Source organism: Phoenix dactylifera, chromosome 10 (genome assembly GCF_051530095.1).
Source record: "Phoenix dactylifera cultivar Ajwa chromosome 10, Ajwa_hap1_PhDact_Kaust_v1.1, whole genome shotgun sequence".
NCBI classification, from domain to species: Eukaryota; Viridiplantae; Streptophyta; class Magnoliopsida; order Arecales; family Arecaceae; genus Phoenix; species Phoenix dactylifera.
The window spans coordinates 9,353,333-9,359,715 of record NC_143199.1 but is presented as its reverse complement, the minus strand read 5'-3'; the positions used below and the strand labels follow the sequence as shown (position 1 = coordinate 9,359,715).

General features: G+C 38.0%; 1 pseudogene; it reads left to right on the top strand.

Moving 5' to 3' along the window:
* Positions 1–5,446: 5,446 nt before the first annotated feature.
* Positions 5,447–6,109, top strand: LOC148702223 (caffeoylshikimate esterase pseudogene; annotated as a pseudogene).
* Positions 6,110–6,383: the final 274 nt, after the last annotated feature.

Here is a 6,383-nt window from a genome sequence, read left to right as displayed (position 1 = left end):
CCTCGCACTTGAAGTCCGTCTTCAATTTTGCTTTATATTCTTTCCATTTGCGGTTGAGGAACTTTAGCACCCAATCATGGCTCTCTAGAGGGAGTACAAACTTATCCTACAACAAGATACAGAATGTTATAATAATATTAAATCTCAAAAGTAAAATTATGGTAGTAAACAAATTAACATACAGGGGTGTCAAATTAAAAAGAACAAATTCAATTCATTACCTGTATAAGTCTAAGAAGCTCAACCTTATACGAAGAAAGCATTTCATTCCACTTTGTATAGTTAAGCGGACACAGCTAACCCTTGCGTGCAACCGATCCTAAAAAGCTTGATAGAAGACTTCCAGCTCTATTGATGGGTTGCCGCAATTCGTTGCATTGGATGATGATCTTCTCACCCGAAGGAAGCTTCCACACATCCTTTGCTTGAGTGGGTCCCCGTCTCGTCCTCACCGTCCCATGTTCATCTATTAAAATTAAATAAAATATGTCTTAAAAAGTTAAAGACAAATATGAACATAAAATATGAACTTTAAATCGAATTATCTTGGATCCAGAGCTCATCCTCCAGGCAATCAGTAGGAGGCTCGCGCTGAGATCCCGACTCGTGCTGCTGGTGCTCACATAGCTGCTGGGACTGCAGGGACTGATCAGAAGTAGATCCCACCTAAGAATGCTGGAACTCCACATCTCTAAATCGTCTCCCTCGGGGCATATTGTTACCTGGTATGCACAAAAATATTTCAATATTTGGTTAAATAATAAATTTATACTAAATAAAGTGCTAATAAAAGAGAAGATAATAACTCATTCAACGTATACTTGATAAATTTTACTTACCATTATGAAACTACATTCTCATTCAACATCCATCCTAACCAAACTCGTCGGCGCATTTACTTCATCAGTTGGCACAACATTATAAGGCATACACTGAGTATAAGTATCATCGTCCTCCTCTTTCAACCTTTTTTCCATATCATACAAATCTCTAGGTTTCGTCTTAATAACAAGGAGGGAGTGAAGGGAGAAGGAGAAAAAACCTCGGGCGGAGGGGTTTGGGGTCGATCGGTCGGTCGACGCCGGAGAGGAGGGAGGAGGAGAGGAGGTTGGAGTCAGACAGCCGGCACCGGAGAGGAGGAAGACGGAAGGCTAGGGCACGCCGGAGAGGAGCAAGATAGAAGCTAGGGCAACACCGCAGCCGGAGAGGAGAAATAAGGGCAGAATGAGGGCTCGATCGGGGTCGAGCACTGGGTTAAGAGGTGTCCTCGCCTTCGACGACACTTATACGCGTCGTCTAAGATCGACGCTTATACGCGTCGTGTTAGACCGACGCTTATAACCGTCATTGTAGGTCAAAAAAATAATGACGCGTAAAATCGTCGTCCTAGGTCTAGTTTTCACGCTTTCCAGCGTCGTTTTCAATTGAGGACTATGACGACGCTTTTAAGCGTCGTTGATTCATTTAAATTGCCGACGCTCATTATAAGCGTCGGCAAAATTTAGCGTGGGAGACAAATTTGCCGACGTTTTTTCCTAGCGTCGGCATTCAAGCGTCGACTTTGCTTCTTTTTCTTGTAGTGATAATTTTCATCACAAGAAATTGAAAATTTCATCACAATGTAACATATTTTTCATTACTAAAAATTAGTCTATAGTGACCTAGATAAATCCATCATCAAAGTGCTTATATTTTTGTGACAATATTATTTGTTATAAAATGTAAAAGAATTTCATCAATAAAGGATACTCTTTATCACTAAAATATTTAATAATGAATCTTAGAATGGAAAATGGGTCAAGCATTAGTTGACCAAGACTGATTCAATAATAGATATATGCTACTCCACTACTATGATAGTATTGACTTCTGATATATAGTTATGGTTTATTATACTTATTCAAATTATTTATATTATAAAATATATTTCAAATATATTATGGTATTTTTATATTTTAATAATTAATTATTTTATAAAAAATCAATTCTCATTCTTTTGACAAAAATAAAAATGATTAACTTCATTTTATTCTTTATATTATTTTAAAAATAGTTTTGTTTAAATTTTTTAAAGTAACGATAATTTCACATATTCAAATATTTGTATCTATTTTTTAAATTTTTAATAATAGATAATTTATGTTTCTTTTTATTCATGCTGTAATTACAAAGATGATATGCTCAGATTGGCCATCCCTAGAGTCTTGCCAAACAGCTCAGCCAGCTAACCAGATGGTAACATGCGTTCTGCGAAATTAACTGCTAATCAAGTCTTCAAATAATCAGTATGATCAGTTACAACTAGCGCAATCTCAATGTAATTGAAAAGAAATATTGTAAACGACCAACATATAAAAAAAGTACTTGATTACGGTGCACCTGAAAAGAAATATCCTAACCATCTATGATAAAAAATTCGAATACCATACTCTTAGATTTCTATCTTTTTTTCATCTCTTCTGTTTCTTCTCGAAATTCTACCTGACTTAAGCATCGGAGAGTCCTAGCCAGACATATTCCGATGATCCTTTGATCATTTTCTATTATTGCAGAATACTTCTAGTGTCGTGCTATGCTTCTCCAACTCAACTAAGTAGAGCAACTTCATCCATCAGCTCCTCTATCCATCAGGTCAGATTTTGAATAGCAACAATATTTAATACAGAAAACTTTCAATCCATTAAATAGTTTTAATTTTAATATAATTTTCATCAGATCAAGTTGGATCAGTGATCCAAACCTTTTGTTGAATTGGACTATATGCAAGTTTAATAATTACATCTTATACTATTACCTAGTTACCATATTTTTTGGTATTATGACATTCGTGGCAATTTTTTTTCATGAATATATTTTTATTTACTAAAAAATTGCTAAGAATAATTTAATGACAAACTTTAGTTTTCACCAGCAAAATTGCAATGACTGTTGATATAATTTTATCGTCACCAATAGTAGTTATGGCTAATTAATTTCTATATATTTTAAATTATAATTATAGTAATATTTAGCAATATGATAGCTATCATCAAGTATTGTACGGGCTCTTAATGACAACAATTTTTTTGTCATGGTATAGTAAAGATGTTGATAGAAATTTATTTTTCAAAACTATGCAAAATTGGCACCATACTTGTGATAATGAAATTTTTCAATAAAAATAATTTTCATCACTAAAATAGTTAATAATAATCGTTTGTTGAGGAAACCTTATTGTCGTCATGAAAATTGCAATCATTAATTTTCTATTATTTTTGTCACCAACAGTAGTCATAGCTAATTTCTAATTTTTCAAAATAAAAAAAGAATTTGTGGCGAGAAATTTAAGTTACCAAAGCATAAATATTTTGTGATAAAATATATTTTGTCATGAAATTTTTGAATTCTTAATGATGATAAATTTTGTCATGATATAGTAAAGATTGTTACAAAAAAAATTCCTCCATAAAGCAGGAATTAGCGCTAGATGTTTGTTGATGCTCTTATTTTTGTCATGATAGTAATTATGGATAATTTTTAGTTTTTGTAAATAAAACAAGAAAAGGTGATGAGAAATTTAAGTGACAAAAAACAAAAATATTTAGTGTCTTAAGATAAATTAGTACAAAATTTATGAATTCTTGATGACGATAAATTTTATTATGATATAGAAAACGTTGTCACAAAAGGTTCTCTCCATATGGAGAAATTGGCATCAAAAGTTTGGAGAAATAATTTTCTAATAAAAATAATTTTTGTCATGAAAAAAATCACTAACTCTAGTAGCATGATGAAAGCTAAATTTCACCACCAAAATTGTACTTTCATTAACAAAATTTTCTTTATCATCAATTTTTTTTGTCATTGATAGTTTCCTTTGTTGTTTACTAAAATAGGACGAGTATCATATAGTCAGTTACAAATTAAATTACTGGAATTGCTTTTCTTAATTCAAATGCTTGGGTACCATAAAGAATAAAAAGAGAAAATCAACGTAATAATGAATATTTTAATAGAAAAGAAAACAACAAAATTGGCATGGCTAGGGAGGCGTAGAAAGAGAACTACTAGAAATTGATCATGGGTGTAAACGAGGTTGTAGAGGTAAAACCCTAGTGCAGCAATTGCGGCGAGTGGAAGGTAAAGGAGATCAATTGAAAGTATTGTTTGCTAGTTATCTGGAGCTGTTGAAGTAAGTGTTCTCCACTACATAAAGCCATGGGTTTTATAGACCATTAAATATGCAGTAAAACAAGTGAATGATCTTGACCTAGGCCAGCTCACCTCTCATCATTCTTTCAGAAGAGTGTACCGATTTTGAGTTAAAATCTATAGGAAGAATCCAAATTGAAAGTTTTTCTCTAATATGATACCTCCTAAGGTTAGTTTTTGTTGCCAATTTTGGTTGATGTGATAGTTGCATTTGGTAGCTCTGTTTATAAGTCTTAGTCTTATTCTGCTGTAATACACCCAACCAAACTTAGGCAAATTTATCATGAATGTGAGGATGAAAAAAATTGCAGTCAGCTAATAAAAACTATCAGGGGATTCCACCTGCCTAGATGATGGATCAATTAGTGATAAGATGAGACCAACACGAAGTGGATTGAATTGATGCTCAAAATAGAGTCCCAACTTTGGACAGAACAAGGAGAGTTGACCTATTGAGGAACTAGTAGGTTTAAAGATCTCTTCTAACTACTTTGTTGGATTGATCAAAGTGTAAATTGGTCAATAAAACCTAATACATACTCCTAAATTCAGGTGCGACTGATTAAACCAAAGTTCCATGAAAGTGAGCCTAGTTGAAAGGTTGTCTCGGTTGCTCATGCTTATTGCCTTGGGCACCAAGTCAACCCAGTCCTAGCCCAAGTGAAATAAAAACTTCCAAACAAGTAAGATTATTAGACAATACTTATTAGTATATTCATAAATATGGTGATTATATATGTATATATTATGATATATAGCTTGGTTGAGCTGGGATGTCAAACCTATAAATGACTGTTCCAAATTTAGCCCATATTGATAGCTCACAAAGAATTTCGAGGCATGCCAAAGCCAACACCCAGATGATAAAAGAAGGGGCTGAGAGGAAAAAGAACAAATAATATTTGAATATTTGAATATTTGAACAACAGAGGAATTAACGGTATTTACATCACATCAAAGATACCATATTACCATGCTGCAATTTCTTTTGACATCTGCACTGAGTGATCAAAGATTGAGTCATACCTTCACTGGGCTTTGAAGCGAGGTTTAGAGTTATTTTAGCGAGGGCTGCCCTAGGGGTGGCAATCGGGTCGGATTAGACATAAACGGGTCGGGTCACATGCAGGTCGGGTCAGAAAATTGTAAATTTGAACCCGACCTGTTTATTAAACAGGTCAGAAAATTACAACCTTAACCCGACCTGTTTATTAAACGGGTAACCCGATCCGACCCGTTTAACCCGTTTAATAAAAAAATAAAATTTAATCCGGGCGCCTACTTCGCCACCCCGCACGGCCGCCTCTACACCCAGTCCTTCCACCCTATTGACCGCGCCACCGGCGAGCTCCTCCTCGTGAAGGCGCTCGTCTTCATGACCCACGGCTACGGCTCCGACATTGGCTGGCTCTTCCAGAAGATCGCCATCGCCTACGCCACCTGGGGCTGCAAAGTCTACTGCGCCGACCTCCTCGGCCACGGCCGCTCCGACGGCATCCGCTGCTACCTCGGCGACATGGAGTCCGTCGCCGCGGCTTCCCTCGCCTTCTGCCTCTCTGTCCGCCGTGAGCATCCGTTCCTACCAGCCTTCCTCTTTAACGAGTCCATGGGCGGCGCCACCACCCTCCTCATGTACCTCCGCACCCCGAAGCCGAGCATCTAGACGGGGCTTATCTTCTCCGCGCCGCTCTTCGTCATCCCGGACGACATGAAGCCCTCCCGCATCCGCCTCTTCCTCTACGGCCTCTTCTTTAGCCTGGCCGAGACGTGGCAGACGATGCCGGGCAACAAGATGGTGGGAAAGTCCATCAAGGACCCGGAGCGCCTCCGGATCATCGCCTCCAACCTGCGGCGCTACACGGGGCCGCCTTCGTCGTCGGGTGCTTCTTCGTGGTCCGACTGGCCGTCACGTGGATGATGCGGTACAAACCGGAGGTGGGCGAGTGGGTGAGCGACGTCGAGATCAGCATCATCCTCGGGGGCGCGGCGGCCGCCGGCTTCATCTCGGGGGGTCTTCGAAGCCTTCGCATACGGGCTTTGAGGGAAGGAGACTCCTTCTATCGCAGACATTGTCCATGGTGGAGCCGTGGAGGGCAAGAGGATTTGGGGATGAAGGAGGCCGGTGCGAGGAGCAAGGGGAACGAGGGGAGAAGAGGGTTTTATAATTTTATTTCCACCTAGGGTTAGGGCTT